This window comes from Mustela nivalis (genome assembly GCF_964662115.1).
Source record: "Mustela nivalis genome assembly, chromosome: 7".
NCBI classification, from domain to species: domain Eukaryota; kingdom Metazoa; phylum Chordata; class Mammalia; order Carnivora; family Mustelidae; genus Mustela; species Mustela nivalis.
Genome location: NC_139026.1, coordinates 68,923,808 through 68,946,661, shown reverse-complemented (window position 1 = coordinate 68,946,661; position 22,854 = coordinate 68,923,808). Strand labels below are relative to the sequence as shown.

General features: G+C 42.2%; 1 pseudogene across 1 annotated transcript; it reads left to right on the top strand.

The window, feature by feature from the left end:
- Positions 1–205: 205 nt before the first annotated feature.
- Positions 206–21,370, top strand: LOC309870279 (kelch-like protein 42 pseudogene; annotated as a pseudogene). The gene is made up of 3 exons: positions 206–1,315; positions 11,023–11,216; positions 21,099–21,370. The product of its transcript is annotated as a kelch-like protein 42 pseudogene (transcript).
- Positions 21,371–22,854: the final 1,484 nt, after the last annotated feature.

The following is a 22,854-nucleotide window of genomic DNA, read 5'->3' as shown; positions in this document are numbered from 1 at the left end:
AGGTCTGGCGGGCGGCAGGGGTCCTGCGGGCGGAAGTGAGAAGCGAGGCGTGGCAGGAGGCTGCGGGCTGGGGGCTGGGATCCCCTCGGCGGCGGACGCGGCCCGGACAACCCGGACGAGGACGGCGGCCGCCGCCCGACGCCCGGCGCGCGGCAACCCGGCCTTTTGTGGCGTTGAGGCAGAGCAGACCGGCAGGGCGGCCGCTGCGGGGGAGCGAGGCTGAGCCGCCGCCCCCGGGACCAGGAGGAGGGGCTGCCTCGGGGGCGCCGCCGCGACCCAGAAAGGCTGGGCGGACGCGGGAGCGGGCGGCGGCCCGTCGCCTCCCTCCTCCTCCGCGGCGCCATCCCTCGGCGCGCCCAACCCGGAACCCGGCGAGCGCGTGGGGGCGGGGAGGCGAGCGCGCAGAGCTGGCGGGCACCCCCGCGGCCCCCGGCCCCCCAGCCATGTCGGCCGAGGAGATGGTGCAGATCCGCCTGGAGGACCGCTGCGACCCGGTGAGCAAGAGGAAGCTTATCGAGCAGAGCGACTATTTCCGCGCCCTCTACCGCTCCGGCATGCGCGAGGCCCTGAGCCAGGAGGCCGGCGGCCCCGAGGTGCAGCAGCTGCGCGGCCTCAGCGCCCCGGGCCTGCGCCTGGTGCTGGACTTCATCAACGCCGGCGGGGCCCGCGAAGGCTGGCTCCTGGGCCCGCAGGCGGAGAAGGGCGGCGGGGTGGAGGAGGAAGAGGAGATGGACGAGGTGAGCCTGCTGGCGGAGCTGGTGGAAGCGGCCTCCTTCCTTCAGGTCACGTCTCTGCTGCAGCTGCTGCTGTCCCAGGTGCGGCTCACCAACTGCCTGGAGCTGTACCGCCTGGCGCAGGTGTACGGGCTGCCCGACCTGCAGGAGGCCTGCCTGCGCTTCATGGTCGTCCACTTCCACGAGGTGCTGTGCAAGCCCCAGTTCCACCTCCTGGGGGCTCCTCCTCAGGCCCCCGGGGATGTCAGCCTGAAGCAGAGGCTGAGAGAGGCCCGGATGACCGGGACTCCGGTTCTTGTAGCCCTGGGGGATTTCCTGGGGGGCCCCCTGGCCCCACACCCCTACCAAGGGGAGCCCCCGTCCATGCTCAGGTATGAGGAGATGACCGAACGTTGGTTCCCGCTGGCCAACAACCTTCCTCCCGACCTGGTGAACGTCAGGGGTTACGGGTCTGCCATCCTGGACAACTACCTCTTCATAGTGGGCGGGTATAGGATCACTAGCCAGGAAATCTCGGCTGCGCACTCCTACAACCCCAGCACCAATGAGTGGCTCCAGGTGGCCTCCATGAACCAGAAGAGGTACGCGCCCAGCGGGGTTGCTTCTGCTTCTTTTCCCGTTCCATTCATTCACTTGCTCACTAGTTCGTTCATTCCCTTGATGTTTGCTGGGCAATCGCAGGAGATTTTGCTGAAGTGGGAATGACATCTTCAGGAGTGTCGCTGGCCTGGACTCTAGCAGAGTTCCCAAGGAACTGAGAACTTGCGAGGAAGAAGTGGCCCCCGCCAGGTCAACTAACCAAGCAGGTATCGCTCTTTCAGGCAAACTGCCTTTTTGCCTCTTTCCCAGTTGGGGGGCGTGGGGTGGGGGATGTCTGTGGTTTCCTGGAAGGATACTGTAAAGGAAAACTTTTTTTAAGTTTGCTTTCATTTTTACCTTTTTTTTTAATTTTTTAGGCTCTAATCCTGATTACAGTGACAGACCGGGCAGTGACCTGTAATGCGGTCTTGGGAGGATTTTTGTTGTTGTTATTGATTTTGAAGCTTTCCACACTGGGGCCCCAATCTGTAATCAGATTACCATTAGAATTGTACCTTGGATTGTCTTTTTTATTTTGTGTCCTCTCTTTTGCATCTCCCTTCCTTCCCAGACAGTTTCGTCTTTGTTCTAAAATTTGAGCCTGGCAGTGGTCACCTACAAAATTAGAACGTTTTAGTGCACCCAACCTTCCCCCTCCCATCCTCAAATCCCTCCCAACATGCCCTTGGGTGACATGAAGACAGGTAAAGGAGGAGGGGAGGCGAGGGAGAGTAGGGAATAGAGGTGGGAAAGGAAAAGGAAGAAGAAGGAAAAAAAAAAAAAAGAGCAGAGCAGATACAGGAAGAGATGGTAGGAAAGAAAGATGGAAGGACTCAAGATGGCCCAGAGCCATTCACACTTAAGTGGGGAGAAGAATCAATCAGTATGATCCACGAAAGGACAGGAATACCCTTTTTTCTGCTATTCTTGTATCCATCTCAACCCCCACATGGGCCCTACCCTGAAGTGTGGAACAAGTAGTTGGGGGACTCACCACCAGGCAAAGAAAGTTGTAACTGGAATGGGAAGACCATTATACATACATACTTGACTTAAGGGTACCCCAGCCTAGGGGGGTGGGGGGAACAGTGGCTTTATTTCTACTCTAACATGAAATTCATTTTGGAAAGTGTTCTTTTTTTTCTGGTGATAAAAATAATACATACTTATTTTAGAAAAGTGGAAAATGGAAAAGAATCAAGAAACAGAAAGACTATCACTCCTGCTCCCTCCCTCACAGAGGCAATACTGTGTAGAGATTGGCATGTTTTCTTCCAAGCCCTTTTTAGTGTATTATTTATACCACTGAGATGATACTGTATTTAAGGTTTGGTATCAGAAGTGTTATTTTTAGGCAAATTCTACAAGCTTTAATTGAGGTAACAAAGGGACATTCAGTGGTTACGAATGGTGCTCAGATTTGGGGTGGAAGGCCCAGCCGGTTGTCTGTCACCTCTACACACGTGTGTCCAGCTGTATCAACTGCTGCTCAAGAGAACCCCTCCACCCCCAAATCCAGCTTGAGTTCTAACATAACACCTCACAGAATTCTTATTTTTTTAGAGAAGCGGGGAAGGCCACAGGGGGAAAGTGAATCCTAAGCAGGCTCCGTGTCCAGCACAGAGCCTGACGTAGGGTTTGATCTCATGATGCTGGCATCATGACCTGAGCCAAAATCAAGTCAGATCCTTAACCAACTGAGTCACTCCAGTGCCCCCTTTTCTTTCTTTACAAATCCTTGATAGTCGTTTTTCTTTTTTCTTTTTCTTTTTAGGAATATTCTTTATGTCCTCCAGGGGAAAAAAAAAAAAAGGTATTCAAGTAATTCGTAAATACATGCTTAGAAAAATTACAAATGACACGAGAAACCACAGAGTGGAAGATATGTGTATCTACTGATATATATTTATATATTATACATTTGTAAATATATGTTATAAATGTACATTTATATAAACATAAGTATGTTAATAATTGTTAGGGGAAAATGTTTGTATGTGTGTACATGTAGGGGTGTCTGTTCATCTTATATATATTTTTACCATAGGTTGATTAGGCTGTGCTGATTATTATGACAATTCCACTTGGAGAGTTTTTTCTGTATCAACAAATATCATCAACATACATAGAGCTGTCTCACTCATTAAGAGCTGTATTCTAGCCTTTGGCTGTATGGTAATGTAATCAGCCCATCCCTTACTCGTGAGCATTTAAGTTGCTTCTATTTGCCATTATAAACAATGCTATAATGGGATGCCTGGGTTGCTCAGTGGGTTAAGCATCTGCCTTTGGCTCAGGTCATGATCCCAGGGCCCTGGAATGGGTCCCATGTTAGGCTCCCTGCTCCTCGGGGAGTCTGCTTCTCCCTCTCCCTCTGCCCCTCCCCACACTTGTGCTCTCTCACTCGCTCACTCTCTCTTTCGAATACATAAGATCTTTTTAAAAAATGCTATGTTGAACATCTTGGCATAGATGTGCCTCTCTTAGCAGGCATTTTTCAGTAGTCCTAAATAACAAATTCCTGGAATCTCTGGATAGGTGGGCCAAAGTATATATAAGTTTTAAATTTTGGTAGCCCCTGCCAAATTGCCCATCAGAACATTGTTCAGATCTCCTCTCCTATCAACAGTGTCTGAGCTTGCCAGTTCCTGTACTCCTGCCAAGACAGGATATTATCATCATTTTATATTTTTACCAATCCAGTTGGCAAACACTGATGTGAATCTTTCTGCTTGGGAGAGAAATTTTTCCTCTCAGATGTTTATTGGCACTTTGTATATATTTTATAAGTGGCCTTTGCCAATGAAAAATAAAATTGGTTTATCTTTTTCCTATTCCGTTTAGAAATTCTGTTTACATACGTAGAATCAATCTCTTGTCTCTTAGGTAATGTTGCACTGTTTCCCCCCTGCCTTTATTTTACTGGAAGGCCTCAAAAATAAAAATCCACAAAGTGACTAGGCTGGTGAAGTCAATGAGTAGAGGGGTGGGTTGGAGTGATGATGAATCGGAGAGCTGTCACCCTACCGCAAGAGGGCCCCACCCCTGTCACCCACAGCTTGTTGCTATCTCCAAGTATAGAAAGCATTGCCAGATAGCCAGATGCCCTGATTTTTAAAGACTGGCAACTTACTGCATTGAAAAAACCAACATCAACAATAACAGAAACCTTGCAGACCAAACAAACTGTAGGACAACACTGGCATTGTGAGACTCCAATTTTGGACATCAGATTTTAAATCTTTAATATGTAATACCTAATCTTCATTATAATCTTAAAAAGATCTCTTTATACAAATGTATCACGTATTCTTACATGAGGAAATTTAAATTTTGGGGGAGTCAAATTTGTCCTACATACTATTAGCTTTTAATCTTGCACAGGAAAGGTGTCTACAAGTTAAGAATATACAAATATTCATCTGTCTTATAATCTATTTTATGGTTTTGCCTTTTTACATTTATATTTGAATGTGTTTGGGATTTATTTTTATGTAAAGTATAATGTAAGGTTATAGCATGTTTCCTAAATGTCTCAGTGGCCTCAGTCCTCACTGTGATTTGCACAACCAGTTATCAGATGATAATTTTCCTGTTTCCATATTGACATATTGGCTTTTCCTTTACCAATAGCATACTTTTATTTATATTTATTTATTTATTTATTTATTTATTTTTTCCAATAGCATACTTTTAAATTATTGCAGCTTGGTAAACTATTCTGTTATCTCGTGGAATAGAGACCCATTTTTTTCTGTTTATTTTTTTTTTAAGATTTTATTTATTTATTTGACAGAGAGAGAGAGAGACACATCACAAGTAGGCAGATCAGCAGGCAGAGAGAGGGGGAAGCAGGCTCCCTGCTGAGCAGAGAGCCCAATGCTGGACTCGATCCCAGGACCCTGAGATCATGACCTGAGCCAAAGGCAGAGGCTTAACCCACTGAGCCACCCAGGCACCCCTTTTTGGTTTTATTTTTATTCTCTTAGCTATTCTTTGTACATTTTCCCCTTCAGAGAAGCTTTAGAATCCAATTGTCAAGTTCTGTTGGAGTTTTGATTGATATTTATCAGTTAAGTTGGAGGAGGATTAATAGTTTCATAATACTTTGCAGATAGAAAAATTGTTTTTCCATGTATTTAGGTCTTTTGGTCTTTCAGGAAAGGTTTATGATCTTTGTATAGTCTGTATATTTTTTGCAACTATTCTCAGGAATTTTCTAGTTTTTTTTAAAACTTTTGTTTATTTTTTTTTTAAGTAAGTTCTGGGCGAAGGTGGGGCTTGAACTCAAAACCCTGAGATTAAGAGTTGCGTGCTCCACTGACTGAGCGAGTCAGGCAACCCCGAGCTACTGTTTTTTTTCTACCCAGATACTTTTTTCCACCAAATTTTAAAATTGGGTGCCATGTTGGAATTTGTAACCTTCTTTATCTCTCTCATACTTTGACTCAGATTTGAGGGTCAGCTCAATTGGATGTCCCTTTCTGAACTCTGAGTTAGGCTAAATATTCAAATTCTTTGTTTCTCTAGAACACTTTCCACCTCGAATTGAAGTTTTCTGCTTATGTCTGCTTCTCTCCCTTCCAGTCAGGTCCAGTTCATTGCTTCTGTGTGCCCCTACTGCTAATGTGGTATCCAATAATTCATAGATGCTCAAAATGCACCATTGTTTTTGAATTATGAACTATATCATATATTATTGTAATAAAAGTGACTATATTATTTTATTTTTTTAAATGTAATATTGTGAATATTTTTATCTTGTAACAGTCACTGTCGTTATTTAGAATAGCAGAAAAATAATATTAGGTAACATTTAACTGAACATTTACTCTGTGCTAGGTACTGTTCTTACTGCTTTGCATGTATTATCTCACTTATTCTTCACAAAGACTGTATCAGGCAGGTTCCCATTTTACAGTCAGAAACTGTAAGTAAGTAATTTGCTAAGGTGTGTAGTAAGTAGCGTAACCAAAATGTAAATATCCATTGAATAGATATAACCATTTAGAGTATTTACAGTTTGGCTTCTAGACTGGCAGTGACCATCTTCATGTGCATTTTTTAATTTTCTTAAAAATTATTTTCTTCAGAGAAGTGGAGCACAGATGCTTTGTGCTGCTTTTAAAAATTTCATTACATGTGTTTGAGCTTCACCACAGCCTTCATTCATGTCTAGCATCTTTCTAGTCACTATTGGGCAAACAACAAAGACAACATGGTTCCTGTCCTCAAGGAATTTAGATGATGAAACAAGTAAAAATGAAACTTAGAATGGGATTGTTTCTGGATAATGTATCTAATACAGTTTCTGGAAACACCAGAGGAAACTTAGAACCTTGAGGAAAAGCAGATTTCAGCCCCTGTGATTACACAGCATTTCACATCTGGCTTGATTCACTGCCTCTGTGATGTACCTTTACATCACAGTACCTTTACTGTTTTACTTTGACAAAGTGGTCAAATGCAAAGCAGCCCACATTCCTAAGCAACGGAATAGGGTGGTGATCTCAGAATCTTAAATAGTATGGGACAGGCAGGAACCCTAGCTTGAGAGATTCTGTAAAGCCCTTTGCACCCTGGATAAAATGGTGCATGTGACCAGTAGTGTTCCCCATGCCCCCCCCCCCCCGCCCAAAAAGGAAGAAAGAGATGTTAGTGTTGTGCTGGCACACTTGAAAATGGCAGTGTGAGTACACAGCAGAGCAGGGAGGCTGCTTTGAAGTCCAGGGATGCCCCACTGCCCAGTGGTCTGCATGTGGGTTTGATCTCAGGAGTTGTCAGGACATCTGTGCGAAAGTCTGTGTACCCACAACATTGCTTGCCCTCCCTCCTTGCTTCCATTGGTGATAACTTGCAGGAACTGGCCACTGTTGCAGCAATCCTGGTCGTTCATTTCTCCGTCTCTAACATCTCTAGTCTCTCTGATTGCCCTGTACTTTTGCTCTGCAGTTGTTCTGTGTGTGAATACAAAGCCGGGAGAGAGTTAAACAAGTTTCCTGGCTGAGACGGAATTACTGTCGTCAGCCTTAGCTGTTCCCTTTTTCTCTGGGCCAAAGTTTAGTATTTTAGGGCATTTCTGGTCTCCTTTCTAGTTAAGGTTGCAGCCCGAGAATAGTGGGAAGGAAAGAAAACTATATGTCTGTTCATCCCCCACTCATTGTGATTTTGTCCAGTAGTTGCTTCGTGTGCTCCAGTCTCTCAGACACCTAGTAGGTAGCGACCTGCTGGTCCTCAGGGGAGGTTAATCCATAGGGAAGTGGCAGAAGGTAGGCAAGAGGAGGAGGAGGAGGGGACACAAGGACCTGAATGCTCCACAAACTATATGTCTTTTCTGTGTGGTTGAGAAAAGATCTTGCCATTTCTCTCTGATGTTTACTCCAATGGCAACAAACTTTTCTTTGTACCAAACCTTGACAATGGTTCCTATTTCTTGAGCTCTTAACTCTGGGCTACATGTTGTAGACACTGTTTTAGATGTCACTTCCTATTTCACACTCACAGCATCTCTTTGGAGTAGTCTCTTTTTAGATCTTTTTAATCTCTTTTTAGTAGTATTGGCTCCATCTTCCCAAGGGGAAATTGAGGATGAGTTTCATAAGTTTGCATGGTTACAGGGCCAGCACTCGAAGCCGCTCCCACCTCTGTGTCACCGGCCGCCCTACAGCTGTATACAGCTACTGTTGATCTGTGTAGCAGGGTTCAGCATGTTTCATGTCACTTAGTTTTTAAGGATTTGCTGGGCTCTTTATTTCCTTGAGGTGAAGTAGTAATTAAATCAGCATTTTTTCCCCTTTATTTCTAAGTCAGTCAAGGATGTAGCTACAACACATCATTATTTGGTTTAAAAATTATTCTTTTTACCCCCTGAAGGTAGTATGTCAGGGATCAATATTAAGAAAACACTAGAGATGAATTTTTTTTTTTTAAAGCCGTAGCTTGGATTCATACTTTCACCCTTCCAGTAGGTGAAGAGTGAAAGAGTTACTTTCAAAGAGTAGGAAATGAGGTGCTTCATGGTGAGAATTTATGGATGAGAGAGCACTTTGTATGTAATTCCAGAATACATTCCAGCCGGTGACTGTTGCAGTTAACAAATGACAAAGAGATCCTCTCGGAATTAAGAAATTTAGTCTTATGACACCCAGAAAAAGCATTCCCTCTTGTGACCCCTTTCTGCAGGTGTTCCCCTTTTCAACTCTTCCTGTGTGATATATGTTCCTTTCTCTACTTCACAGGTGGGGAAACTGAGGACGAGATGAACTGAGATTTAGTGACTTATCTAAGGTCACACAGCCATTGAGTGGTGGAGCTAAGATCTCCCCGTGTGAGCCTGGGCTCACAATCCTCAGCAGGACGCGTGTTCACTAAGTGGTCCGCGTTGGGGTGGCAGTTTCATCTTCAACTCAATATTGAAAAGCGTCTTCTCTTCAAGTGAATTTGAGCATGCTGGGTCTGGAGAGATGGAATTGTTTACTTTTAACTGCTTACTCATTCAGCCCTTACATGTTTACTTAGGACAAATGCTTATGCTGGATGAATATTAAAAACCGTTTTGATCTTAGAAAATTTACTATCTGTGTACCTTTGGGAAGCAAAAACAAATTGCAGACTGGTAAAATTTAGTCCTTATTTGCAAGCTTTATTTCCTTTGGTTCCCCAAATTTGCACACACAGAGAGGGCATCATGGTCAGATTTTTTTTTTTTTTTTAAAGATTTTATTTATTTATTTGACAGAGAGAAATCACAAGTAGATGGAGAGGCAGGCAGAGAGAGAGAGAGGGAAGCAGGCTCTCTGCTCAGCAGAGAGCCCGATGCGGGACTCGATCCCAGGACCCTGAGATCATGACCTGAGCCGAAGGCAGCGGCTTAACCCACTGAGCCACCCAGGCGCCCTCATGGTCAGATTTTAAGGACCATTGGCAGCAGGAAAAGTAAGCAACATGAAGTAGAGACACCCCCCCCCCCCCCGGTGGCTGCCACCCCAGTGAAGTCGGTTGGCATAAAATGTGACTGGCTGGCTAGGTGTAATGGACAATGTGAGGTTCTCGCTGAAGAGTACTCTGTTCACTTTGTCATTTGAGAAACAAAATAAAGACTCATTTAAACGGACACGTTGCAGGCACCTTTGAAAACATCTTACTGTTTTAGTAGGTGTAGGTGGCTATTACCCACATGTCCTATGTCATGGTACATCAGTGTTGATTAGACTCCTGCTAGGAGATCACACATGGCCAACTTGTTCCCTGTTTCTTCCTCATCTACCCTCTTACCTGCATTTTTCAAATGTGGGTCTCCCCATTCTTTCTTAGGATATTGTTAATTTTGAAGACATTGTTGTATTAGTGGTAGATGTGGTCTCTAAATTTACTACTTTATTTCAAACACTAGAAAACTAAGAAATGATAATGGTAGTATCTTCTCTCAGTGTGGTACTTCCTGAGAAACTGTTGCCTGTAATGTCTTGACCATCCTGTGATGAGTATTATCCCCATACCAGCAATAGTGAATTGGTGTGTTTGGACTAGGGTCAGAGAGCTGCTTCAGGTCTTTCTGTTGCATTGTGCTCTGCTCACACTCCTGTAAACTTGAGACCAAGCACCAATCTGGGAGACTGACCCAAATGTGTATCCCATCTGGCCTTCAAGGAGTCATTAATTTCTGTGCGCTACACTGGAACAAATTAGTTTTTTCTTTTCAATTCAGAAGTTAAAAGTTACAAGACTTTTATGTAGCATCTGAAGCTGATGAGCAGTATTTGATTGTATTACTGAATATGGGGCTTAAAACCAGTGTCTTCTCCTTTTAAAATTATTTTATTTATTTGAGAGAGACAGAGATAGTGAGAGAGAGCATGAGCAGGAAGGAGAGGGAGAAGCAGACTCCCAGAACCCTGGAATCATGACCTGAGCCAAAGGCTGACGCTCAACCAGCTGAGCCACCCGGGTGCCCCTAAAATTATTTTCTATTATGATAAATGAGCATTTGTTGATTTAAGTATTTGTTAACATACGGAAGCCCCCGTAAGGGTGCTGTATCAAAATATGTTTAGTTTGGTGTTTATGTAGCCCTTTGTATTGTGTTGTGAAACAGTATATAAGATGCCCTCGGATGGAGCGGTGGGATGGGGGGGCGAGAGATCTGCCAGGAGCACTTGTGGTAAAGGGGTCTTTGAACCACCCTCTAGCACCCACCCTTAGCATATGCACCATAGAAGGTGCTAGTGTGTACCTAACATGGAGCCTCCTCAATGGGGAGGAAGAATTGGAAACATGCTGAGTAGAGAGACAAGGGAGGTTATGCGTTCCTCCCTTAACACTTGCTCCCGCAGTTGAAAGAAATATTAAAATATTAAATATTAATATAAATTATTATTTAATGTTAATATGAATAAATTAATATTACTATTAAAATATCTTTGGTTCTTGGCATAAGGCTAAGCAAGACTACTCTTGGTTATATTGAGTTGCTTATCTCTAATTGCTAACATTTGAAAAATGCTTCATTCTTGTGAATTCTGAGATAGGAGTGAAATTTGAGGTGTCATTTGGCCATTCCTCTGTCCCCAGGCAGAATGGCACCCAGCTTGGAGAGCTAATTTTCTTTAGATCTCCAGCACATTCCTCAGTCTGCTTTAGCAGTTGATGCCATTTGCCTTCTTAATGGTTAAGAAAACTGACTCTCTGGGCCTTTGTATCTCTCTTTCAGGTCTAACTTCAAACTTGTGGCTGTTAATTCAAAACTCTATGCCATTGGTGGGCAGGCCGTTTCTAATGTTGAGTGTTACAATCCCGAGCAGGATGCCTGGAATTTTGTGGCACCCTTACCAAACCCTCTGGCCGAGTTCTCTGCGTGTGAGTGTAAGGGGAAAATTTATGTCATTGGAGGATATACGACCAGAGGTAAGTGAAGGGGCCAAGTAAGTGATCCTCTTCCACGTGAGCTTGGGCAGCCTGGGGAAATGCTCTGATGTACATATTGTAATTTCATACATTATATACTGGACATTTGCATATCTGGGAGGAAGAGAGTTGAGTATTACAAGGGTACTTTGGACAGAAGGGACCTTTGATCCCTTTGTGTGAGCATGAAAATTGAATGGGGTAGAGGATGTGATGAAGAGAATACGTATTTTCTTTTTTTTTCTTTTTTTTAAAGATTTTATTTGTTTATTTGACAGAGAGAAATCACAAGTAGATGGAGAGAGGCAGGCAGAGAGAGAGGAAGGGAAGCAGGCTCCCTGCTGAGCAGAGAGCCCGATGCGGGACTCGATCCCAAGACCCTGAGATCATGACCTGAGCCGAAGGCAGTGGCTTAACCCACTGAGCCACCCAGGTGCCCCAAGAGAATACGTATTTTCTTTCTGCTCTGGAAGCCCAGCCTTGTGAGCAGCTGTCTTGTGACTGGACTGGGTAAGTGCCATCCTTCTTCCAAACACATTTAACACTATGGAATTTAGGGCCAGAACATCCTTGTGGATCTGTGTTTTCACTTTCTTCGTTCTTGAGCACAAACCTATCAGACAGTTTCCAGAAGCTCAGCTCAAGGCTGTTGTTCACATAGTGTAAGAGGATTACAAAAGACAACAATATAAGAGAACTTTTTCCTGACCAGAGGTGGGAGGTGGTTGTGCTTTTTATTAAGCTGTACTGTTTTTGGTGGGCATTTGGCATTGATAATTTGGAAATAAGTTTTCCCAATAGGTTTTTTACTGCTGTTCTTGGTAGATAGCATCTCACATGATAATGACAAACTTGGTTGTGTTAGGAGGCGGTGGGGCCCACCAGATAGAAGTGTGTCTTGCCTTTTATCGCTCTCCCCCACTTGTGTCCGAGTTACCTCTTGGCCAAAGAAATTTATTTATTTTTTATTTTTTAAAAAAGATTTGATTTATTTATTTGACAGGAATAGAAAGCGCATATCTTTGAGGGAGCCACTGTTGAACTCAGTACAGGTGCTGTGTTTATGCATCTAAGGAGAGGCAGTGACCAAGAGAAATGCATGGGACGCAGTGAACTTTTTTGTTTTTTAATGCCCTCAAGTTTTTATCCCTGTGGAGCTAGTCCCAGTGCCTCTCCCTCATGACTTTCCAGTAAAGATAAGATAATTGCCAGCTTTTGGGGGTAATAAATAATTGAAAAAAGAGAGAGAGAGACATAGCAACCATTTCTTTTACCTTCTACATTGGTGTTTGGGTACGGTGGTCAACTTCATGTGTTTAATGAAACCAAATGTTCTTACAAAGAACATTTGTTGTAAAGGCCTGTAAAATACATTGTTTGAATTTTAGAGATAAACCTCATACCTGTCAAGCAGGTTTATATAACACTGAAAAGTAAGCCCAAATATGTAAGCAAGTCTGAAGAAAATGATTTTGTTTTGCTGGTACGGCGCACATACTTTTTTCTCTCATTGGGATCCTACTGAGTAAAAAATTGACATGGGGTGGGCAATAAAATTTACGTTAATCTCTCCAATTCTGTGTGTGGAGAAAGCTGAATGCTCTCTATGTATGCTTGGTAAGTTTTCACGACAGTTTGGCCCATTATGACATTATTGATTCTAGAATATGAGTATCTAAGGTAACAAACACTTGTCTAGTGCAACTAGCTGAACTTTGTAGGTTTCAAGGTTGAGCGGTTCACTTGAAGGAGTTGTTTTAGTTTTGGATATTATGATAATGGGAATCCCAAAATGTTTTGGTTATTTCGGTTAGCGTGTGTCTGGCAAGTGCGGTCATTCGAAGCTTAAGATCACACACAGCAAAGGTAGGACCTTCCAGGGACCACTTCCATTTTGCTCTCAGTCCTTTTGATGTATAATGGGCCTCCTCTAACCCCAGCCCCATGTGTGTGACAAAAAGTGGAGAACCTGGTCGTAGTTTAACATGTAGCTAATAGCGTCATAGCATATTTGACACCATAATGAAGAGGAGATAATGAAATATTTCCTGTTTTTAAGCACTTTGACTTGCTTTCTGAGATATAGCATGATAACCCCAATGAGACAAAGAACATTTGTTGTAAAGGCCTGTAAAATACATTGTTTGAATTTTAGAGATAAACCTCATACCTGTCAAGCAGGTTTATATAACACTGAAAAGTAAGCCCAAATATGTAAGCAAGTCTGAAGAAAATGATTTTGTTTTGCTGGTACGGCGCACATACTTTTTTCTCTCATTGGGATCCTACTGAGTAAAAAATTGACATGGGGTGGGCAATAAAATTTACGTTAATCTCTCCAATTCTGTGTGTGGAGAAAGCTGAATGCTCTCTATGTATGCTTGGTAAGTTTTCACGACAGTTTGGCCCATTATGACATTATTGATTCTAGAATATGAGTATCTAAGGTAACAAACACTTGTCTAGTGCAACTAGCTGAACTTTGTAGGTTTCAAGGTTGAGCGGTTCACTTGAAGGAGTTGTTTTAGTTTTGGATATTATGATAATGGGAATCCCAAAATGTTTTGGTTATTTCGGTTAGCGTGTGTCTGGCAAGTGCGGTCATTCGAAGCTTAAGATCACACACAGCAAAGGTAGGACCTTCCAGGGACCACTTCCATTTTGCTCTCAGTCCTTTTGATGTATAATGGGCCTCCTCTAACCCCAGCCCCATGTGTGTGACAAAAAGTGGAGAACCTGGTCGTAGTTTAACATGTAGCTAATAGCGTCATAGCATATTTGACACCATAATGAAGAGGAGATAATGAAATATTTCCTGTTTTTAAGCACTTTGACTTGCTTTCTGAGATATAGCATGATAACCCCAATGAGACAAAGAACATTTGTTGTAAAGGCCTGTAAAATACATTGTTTGAATTTTAGAGATAAACCTCATACCTGTCAAGCAGGTTTATATAACACTGAAAAGTAAGCCCAAATATGTAAGCAAGTCTGAAGAAAATGATTTTGTTTTGCTGGTACGGCGCACATACTTTTTTCTCTCATTGGGATCCTACTGAGTAAAAAATTGACATGGGGTGGGCAATAAAATTTACGTTAATCTCTCCAATTCTGTGTGTGGAGAAAGCTGAATGCTCTCTATGTATGCTTGGTAAGTTTTCACGACAGTTTGGCCCATTATGACATTATTGATTCTAGAATATGAGTATCTAAGGTAACAAACACTTGTCTAGTGCAACTAGCTGAACTTTGTAGGTTTCAAGGTTGAGCGGTTCACTTGAAGGAGTTGTTTTAGTTTTGGATATTATGATAATGGGAATCCCAAAATGTTTTGGTTATTTCGGTTAGCGTGTGTCTGGCAAGTGCGGTCATTCGAAGCTTAAGATCACACACAGCAAAGGTAGGACCTTCCAGGGACCACTTCCATTTTGCTCTCAGTCCTTTTGATGTATAATGGGCCTCCTCTAACCCCAGCCCCATGTGTGTGACAAAAAGTGGAGAACCTGGTCGTAGTTTAACATGTAGCTAATAGCGTCATAGCATATTTGACACCATAATGAAGAGGAGATAATGAAATATTTCCTGTTTTTAAGCACTTTGACTTGCTTTCTGAGATATAGCATGATAACCCCAATGAGACAAAGAACATTTGTTGTAAAGGCCTGTAAAATACATTGTTTGAATTTTAGAGATAAACCTCATACCTGTCAAGCAGGTTTATATAACACTGAAAAGTAAGCCCAAATATGTAAGCAAGTCTGAAGAAAATGATTTTGTTTTGCTGGTACGGCGCACATACTTTTTTCTCTCATTGGGATCCTACTGAGTAAAAAATTGACATGGGGTGGGCAATAAAATTTACGTTAATCTCTCCAATTCTGTGTGTGGAGAAAGCTGAATGCTCTCTATGTATGCTTGGTAAGTTTTCACGACAGTTTGGCCCATTATGACATTATTGATTCTAGAATATGAGTATCTAAGGTAACAAACACTTGTCTAGTGCAACTAGCTGAACTTTGTAGGTTTCAAGGTTGAGCGGTTCACTTGAAGGAGTTGTTTTAGTTTTGGATATTATGATAATGGGAATCCCAAAATGTTTTGGTTATTTCGGTTAGCGTGTGTCTGGCAAGTGCGGTCATTCGAAGCTTAAGATCACACACAGCAAAGGTAGGACCTTCCAGGGACCACTTCCATTTTGCTCTCAGTCCTTTTGATGTATAATGGGCCTCCTCTAACCCCAGCCCCATGTGTGTGACAAAAAGTGGAGAACCTGGTCGTAGTTTAACATGTAGCTAATAGCGTCATAGCATATTTGACACCATAATGAAGAGGAGATAATGAAATATTTCCTGTTTTTAAGCACTTTGACTTGCTTTCTGAGATATAGCATGATAACCCCAATGAGACAAAGAACATTTGTTGTAAAGGCCTGTAAAATACATTGTTTGAATTTTAGAGATAAACCTCATACCTGTCAAGCAGGTTTATATAACACTGAAAAGTAAGCCCAAATATGTAAGCAAGTCTGAAGAAAATGATTTTGTTTTGCTGGTACGGCGCACATACTTTTTTCTCTCATTGGGATCCTACTGAGTAAAAAATTGACATGGGGTGGGCAATAAAATTTACGTTAATCTCTCCAATTCTGTGTGTGGAGAAAGCTGAATGCTCTCTATGTATGCTTGGTAAGTTTTCACGACAGTTTGGCCCATTATGACATTATTGATTCTAGAATATGAGTATCTAAGGTAACAAACACTTGTCTAGTGCAACTAGCTGAACTTTGTAGGTTTCAAGGTTGAGCGGTTCACTTGAAGGAGTTGTTTTAGTTTTGGATATTATGATAATGGGAATCCCAAAATGTTTTGGTTATTTCGGTTAGCGTGTGTCTGGCAAGTGCGGTCATTCGAAGCTTAAGATCACAGCAAAGGTAGGACCTTCCAGGGACCACTTCCATTTTGCTCTCAGTCCTTTTGATGTATAATGGGCCTCCTCTAACCCCAGCCCCATGTGTGTGACAAAAAGTGGAGAACCTGGTCGTAGTTTAACATGTAGCTAATAGCGTCATAGCATATTTGACACCATAATGAAGAGGAGATAATGAAATATTTCCTGTTTTTAAGCACTTTGACTTGTTTTCTGAGATATAGCATGATAACCCCAATGAATATTTCAAATTCTGTTTCTTACAAAGAACATTTGTTGTAAAGGCCTGTAAAATACATTGTTTGAATTTTAGAGATAAACCTCATACCTGTCAAGCAGGTTTATATAACACTGAAAAGTAAGCCCAAATATGTAAGCAAGTCTGAAGAAAATGATTTTGTTTTGCTGGTACGGCGCACATACTTTTTTCTCTCATTGGGATCCTACTGAGTAAAAAATTGACATGGGGTGGGCAATAAAATTTACGTTAATCTCTCCAATTCTGTGTGTGGAGAAAGCTGAATGCTCTCTATGTATGCTTGGTAAGTTTTCACGACAGTTTGGCCCATTATGACATTATTGATTCTAGAATATGAGTATCTAAGGTAACAAACACTTGTCTAGTGCAACTAGCTGAACTTTGTAGGTTTCAAGGTTGAGCGGTTCGCTTGAAGGAGTTGTTTTAGTTTTGGATATTATGATAATGGGAATCCCAAAATGTTTTGGTTATTTCGGTTAGCGTGTGTCTGGCAAGTGCGTTCATTCGAAGCTTAAGATCACAGCAAAGGTAGGACCTTCCAGGGACCACTTCCATTTTGCTCTCAGTCCTTTTGATGTATAATGGGCCTCCTCTAACCCCAGCCCCATGTGTGTGACAAAAAGTGGAGAGCCTGGTCGTAGTTTAACATGTAGCTAATAGCGTCATAGCATATTTGACACCATAATGAAGAGGAGATAATGAAATATTTCCTGTTTTTAAGCACTTTGACTTGCTTTCTGAGATATAGCATGATAACCCCAATGAATATTTCAAATTCTGTTTCTTACAAAGAACATTTGTTGTAAAGGCCTGTAAAATACATTGTTTGAATTTTAGAGATATACCTCATACCTGTCAAGCAGGTTTATATAACACTGAAAAGAGTGTTTATATAACACTCTAGGATCATGACCTGAGCTAAGGGCAGTTGCTTAACCAACTGAGCCACCCAGGCACCCCTGCTTATTGCAATTTCATATTGTCACTTATTAAACAAGTGCTTGGAAATTTTAAAAAAACAATGGTTCTTCACCAGTCTGAAAACCATGGTCTAGGTTCTCATACCTCCGTGTCAGAGCATTTGAAAGGCTCGTTGAACGGAACAGAGAAGAAATACATAACTATCTGTTGTCACCTTGCGTGAAAGATCTGAAACTCATTTTATTAACTGGTGGAGTGTGTGGTCTTGCAGTTAGGTAGACAGTCGGCCACTGTGTGTTAAGTGACTGAGGTAATTCAGCTCTGCCGGTTCAGAAAATTTCTCTTCCCTAGCTGACGTCTAAGTGGGGTTGTAATTTGGCCTTGAGCTGTCACACCTGCTGGGAAGCATGTGTCATTTAAAAGGATATAATGGTAACATCATTGTTTTTTCAGATCTAGGTTGGAATTTGCCCTTGACAAACACAAAATGATGAGTGACGCAAGTGATATGTTGGCTGTGGCGTTGGAGCAGATGGATGGGCTTACAGCAGGTAATCTGCGTCCTCTGAAAGATGGAATCATGACATTTACTCTGCACTTTTGGCTTTTTCATTCCAACTCTTTTATTACCTTTTCCACTTTATTTTCATTTATTGGTTGCCTTTAGATTCCTCGTGGTTTCACATTAGCCCCTCTTCTCTATTTTATACCAGTATCATTCTCAAACTTTGTTTGAAAATGTCTAATTCCATTTCCATACTGTAGTTCTGACTCAAGGAGAAAGAAAGTATTCTCTGGCAATGCTCTCGGGTTCCCTTCCTCCTCGGGAGCTTTGTACTATCTGTACTTTACTGTACTCCCAATAAACCTTGCTTTGCTGCCGACCCCCCCCCCCCAAAAAAAGTAAGTAAGTACATCTCATGGGATTTCGGTGCAGGTAGTAGCTGTAGGTCACACTTTGAGAGATACTGCTCTACCTAGGATCCATGGATATTCTGATCTATTCCCTTGAATTTGACATTTACTTTGCCACCAGTAACTCTCACCTCTATTTACTTTCTCAATTCTCTGCTAAGCTTTGGGTCTCTAACTGCCAATCAGATACCTCCTTTGAAATAGCCGATATGCATATCCATGTCATCACAGAAAGAAAAAAGGAATGGACTCTGGGTCCATGACCTGAGCCAAAGGCAAACGCTTAATGACTGAGCCACCCAAGTGCCCCTTAGCCATTCCTTTTTTTCCCCTCTGAAGTCTGTCCTGTCTGTGCTCTGCCGTGCTTTGTCCTGGCAACCCTCTCCCTTGATGTTCTTGGCATTCTTGCTTTCCCGCTGTAGTTCCTCATTCTCTAGATCACCAGAATTTTCTTTCTGAAACACAGATCTGGTCGTATTCCTCCCTTATTATGAATCTTGAGTGATTCTCTGTTATGGAAGTAGAGCAGAAACAGTGTAGATCATGACCTGCTTGTTTTCTCATCATGACCAGAGGGACTGAACAGTAGGTAAACCCTTTCAGATGCTTGTGCTCTCCTAGGGGTAGTGGCTCCTTAAGGTCTCATGTCACATTCTGCGTTTTGTCACAGGAGAAGTACCTTTATGTATTTAGGAACCCATGGTCATGAAGAAAGGTTGAAGGGGCCAGTGGGTGGGGTTGTCATCCATCTGATGGTCTGATGGTCAGGGTCGAGGTGTGGGTAGCATCTACTGCTCCTCCATTCTAGCTACCTAGCCCCTGTTGCTTATCTTTTCTGGTCATAAATTTGACCCTACTCTGTTTTAGTGGTTTGAAGAAACCACAGGTGTTTTCATTGTCAGAGGTTCTTCCCTTGAATGCCATGGCAAGTCAAAGTTTGGCCTCCTTTGTTCTACTTGTATATCCCGAGACCAGATTTTAATTTGACCTCCTTTGTAGATTAGACCACATCTTGTGTACTGTGTTTAGTTCTTGGAATATCCGTTTCAAAGAGGTTATTGGTAAAACTTAAGAGGAGGTGACCGTGAAGGCGAAGAAACAACTTCCTCTGGTAAGCAAGTATATTCTTGCTCAGGGCATGATAGATACTTTCACACAGTTGAAGGACTATTACGTGGAAAAGAGATTGGACTTACTGTGTCACAGTTTCGGAAAATAGAACCAGAGCCAGATCCTAGGCTGTTATCAGAGGTTATAACCTCAAATTCTTAGTGGAACTCCGTAGTCAAGACAAGTGATGTTTCTGGACAGTAGTTGAGGACTGACGTTTTACATACTCTACTAGATGAGTATATTTGTTCCTTAGCCCTGGCAGGGCTTCAGGACCAACATGAGAGTTCTTCGGAAAATCAAGACTTCCTGGGTCTCAGCTCACACTGACGCAGTCAGGAGCTTTTTGGGTAGGACCTGGCTTTATTTTCTCAAATTACTATCAGTAGCTCTCCACCTAAGGTAGAGGGAGATGTGATTGCAAATATTTGAGGAGTTTTTCTAAATATGCATTTCTCCCCTATCCCTCACCTTGTTTTGTGATGGAGACTTAAAAGAGTAGAAGGTTATTGTGGGTACATCTATTGTGAATAGTATTATCAGGTGATTGTAGTGCTTTAAACTACTGGAATAGGACACGATAGCCTGTTTTGTTTTTAAAATGCTCTACTGTTCCTCCCTTTCCCGGACATACTCTCCTCAATTTCTATTTTTCTGGATTTTCCTCTCAGCCTTATATGGTTCCTGAGGGGAAGATCATGGGAAGTATTTAACATTGGGCCTAGCATATCAGTGGTTACCATTATTACAGTTTGGCAGATTTGGGTCCTCATCATTTGGTCTAGTTCTTTGGAAGGTCAGTGGAATGGACTAACTGAAGGAAAATGCCTCTCCCTGTGGTTGGAATTGATCAAGCTGTGTGGCAACTGGAGAGAGAATTTACACATTGGTTCACACTTTTCTTCCCTTTATAAGACCCTCAGATTAATGAGGTGGTAGTCAAAATATCATAATTATTGACACTTAAAGTTAGTACTTCTAATTAATATGTATATTTGATAGACCAGAAAATAAAAATCAAAGAGATGAAGAGGTATATATGAGTGATTTCTGAGCAGGCAATGGGTTAGTTATGTACATTCCAGTCATAAAACGCTTTCCCTTATAAGTAATAGGGAAAGAAAGGCTGTAAAACTATTTTTTAAAGCTGATATTAGCAAGAGTTTTTGATGCTAGGCTGCAAACAAAATCATGGGAGAAAATGTTAACACACACACACTCCTGTACATACGCAAATGTATACATGTAATTCATTGAAATTCTCCAAAGATTAAATTCTGGTAAATTAACCGGAAGCCAGTCCTGTTACCCTTGACATTATGCTATGCGGTTTCCACCAAATTGTGCAACTTCTTTTACAGGGAATTTCTCAAAATCTTATGGTACCTAAATTTATATTTTGGGGAGTACTTGGCTCTATCCACACTGATCTCTACCTTCTTAGCCCTTATTTCCATGAGGTCAGCACATCTTTCACCAAAGTCCATTCATTATGTTCTTACCATAATACACAGTTGACGTCCCTGTTAGGTATTTGGTGATTGATATTTACCATCAATTATATGGATTTTATTTTTGCACCGAATCACTATGACTTGGAGAGATTCACACGACTCCTTTATTTTCTTTTCCTTTTTGCTTATTTTGATTATTCCTCACTGTGACTGGACTTGCTTGCCACCCTCAGCTTTAGGACATTATGTAATATAAACCCTGTTGTTCTCTCTGTGATTTTTTTTTTTTAAACTTAGGTTCTAAGGCCCTGGAATATTCCAATGGAATTTTTGATTGCCAGTCTCCCACCTCCCCGGGATTCATGGGAAGCCTGCGAACTCTGCACCTTGTGGAAGACCTGCGTGGCTTGTTGGAGGTGATGGACACAGATGAGAAGGAAGGGTTGAGATGCCAGATCCCAGATTCAACAGCGGAAACACTCGTCAGATGGCTTCAGAGTCAAATGGTAGATAATGGCACATTACAGATCCTGCGCTCGGAATCTCTTGTGGCTTATTCCAAAATTTAGAACATAGAGTAGCTGATTAGAGCAACAACAACAAAAAAGTACAGGGCAGCAGGTTCACTGTGATTTTTATCCCTTAATGCATCCCAGTTCCCTTTAAGGATAATGTTAGTGTACATTTCATGGGCTCCAGCCCACCACCTGATTTTGCCTCTGAAGGTGGACTCGCTTTCTTGGATGACCTGCTGTGGCCTAGAACAAATAGTCCTGTAAAGGAAAGAACCTTGCACGTAATAGATGCTTTCTCAGTACTATTGGAAAATTTACTGTAAAAGGACCAAGAGCAGTTCAGATAGGAAGCAGAGTGAATAGAACCTCCAAAGGCAGCGAGGCAGAGGTCTGCAGTATCTGATAGGAAGTGCCCTCTAGTGATCTGTGGGGGTCATGTCAGTTCTAGGGTGTGAGGGAAGCTATAGAATTGGGCTTCCAATCGCGTTCTTCTTCCCGGAACAGTGAAGCCCCTTTCTAGGCATCCGTCTCAAAAACGGATGGCGTGGAGGATCTGCCCTTTCCCTGAACACATTGGTATATACCATGGTTTTAATACATTTGGAACAAATAAAATCTAAAGAATGCCACTAAAAAAATTGAGAGAAGAAGATAGAAAAAGTGTTCTTTCTGTAATACGAGTAATGCCACTGAACTATATGCTTAAGAATGGTAAAAGTGACAAATTTTCTGGGTATATCTTACCACCACCCAAAATGAGAACATTAATACTGTGATAAAACTGATGGTTGGATTGTATCTTGGCATTTCCCAATGCAGGTGCTGGAGACAACAGACCTGAATTTCAATTTGGGGGCTGATTCTTAGAAGCTTGCATGATTTGGGGGAGATTTTTTAAGCTGTTTGTCTCGTTTCCTCGTTTGTGAAACAGGGACAACAGCTTCTGCCGCACGGGAGTGTGAGTCCCGGGAGCGAACTTATGAGTGCTTGTCGGTGCGCCTGGTAGACGAGTCGAAAATACAACACTGAAGAGATTGTAGAGGATGGAGGGGAAACTACGGGGTCCATCTGCAAAGAGGGAAAGAAAGTGTTGGCTCCAGTTCCGTGTCACTCCTACATGGTTCACTTTTTTACAAGGCTACAGACATTTTTCAGACTATGGAGAAGCTTTTACAATATTTTAGAGACTTCTTCTCAGTTACATAATTAAGATTTCATTTATGTTTAATGATAGCCACCTTGGGAGTCCATGTCCTTAAGACTGACCGATCTTCTCATTAATGCCACTGGCCCTTTGCAGTTCTAATTACTTTGTCTGGGCCAGGAGACCCCCTGGTTTCCTGTCGGGTGTCGCGTCTTCCTTCCCTACTGATTTCTGCTGTATCATTCTTTCATAGGATCAGAAGCTGGTTCAGAAGAAAGAAAATAGTCACATTAATAGTTTGTTACTTGTGAGGGGATATTAAATCACTAAGAATGAATTTGTTTGAATAAAGTAGCTATAGCTGTAACCTTCTAAACACTGACAAGTTTAAGAC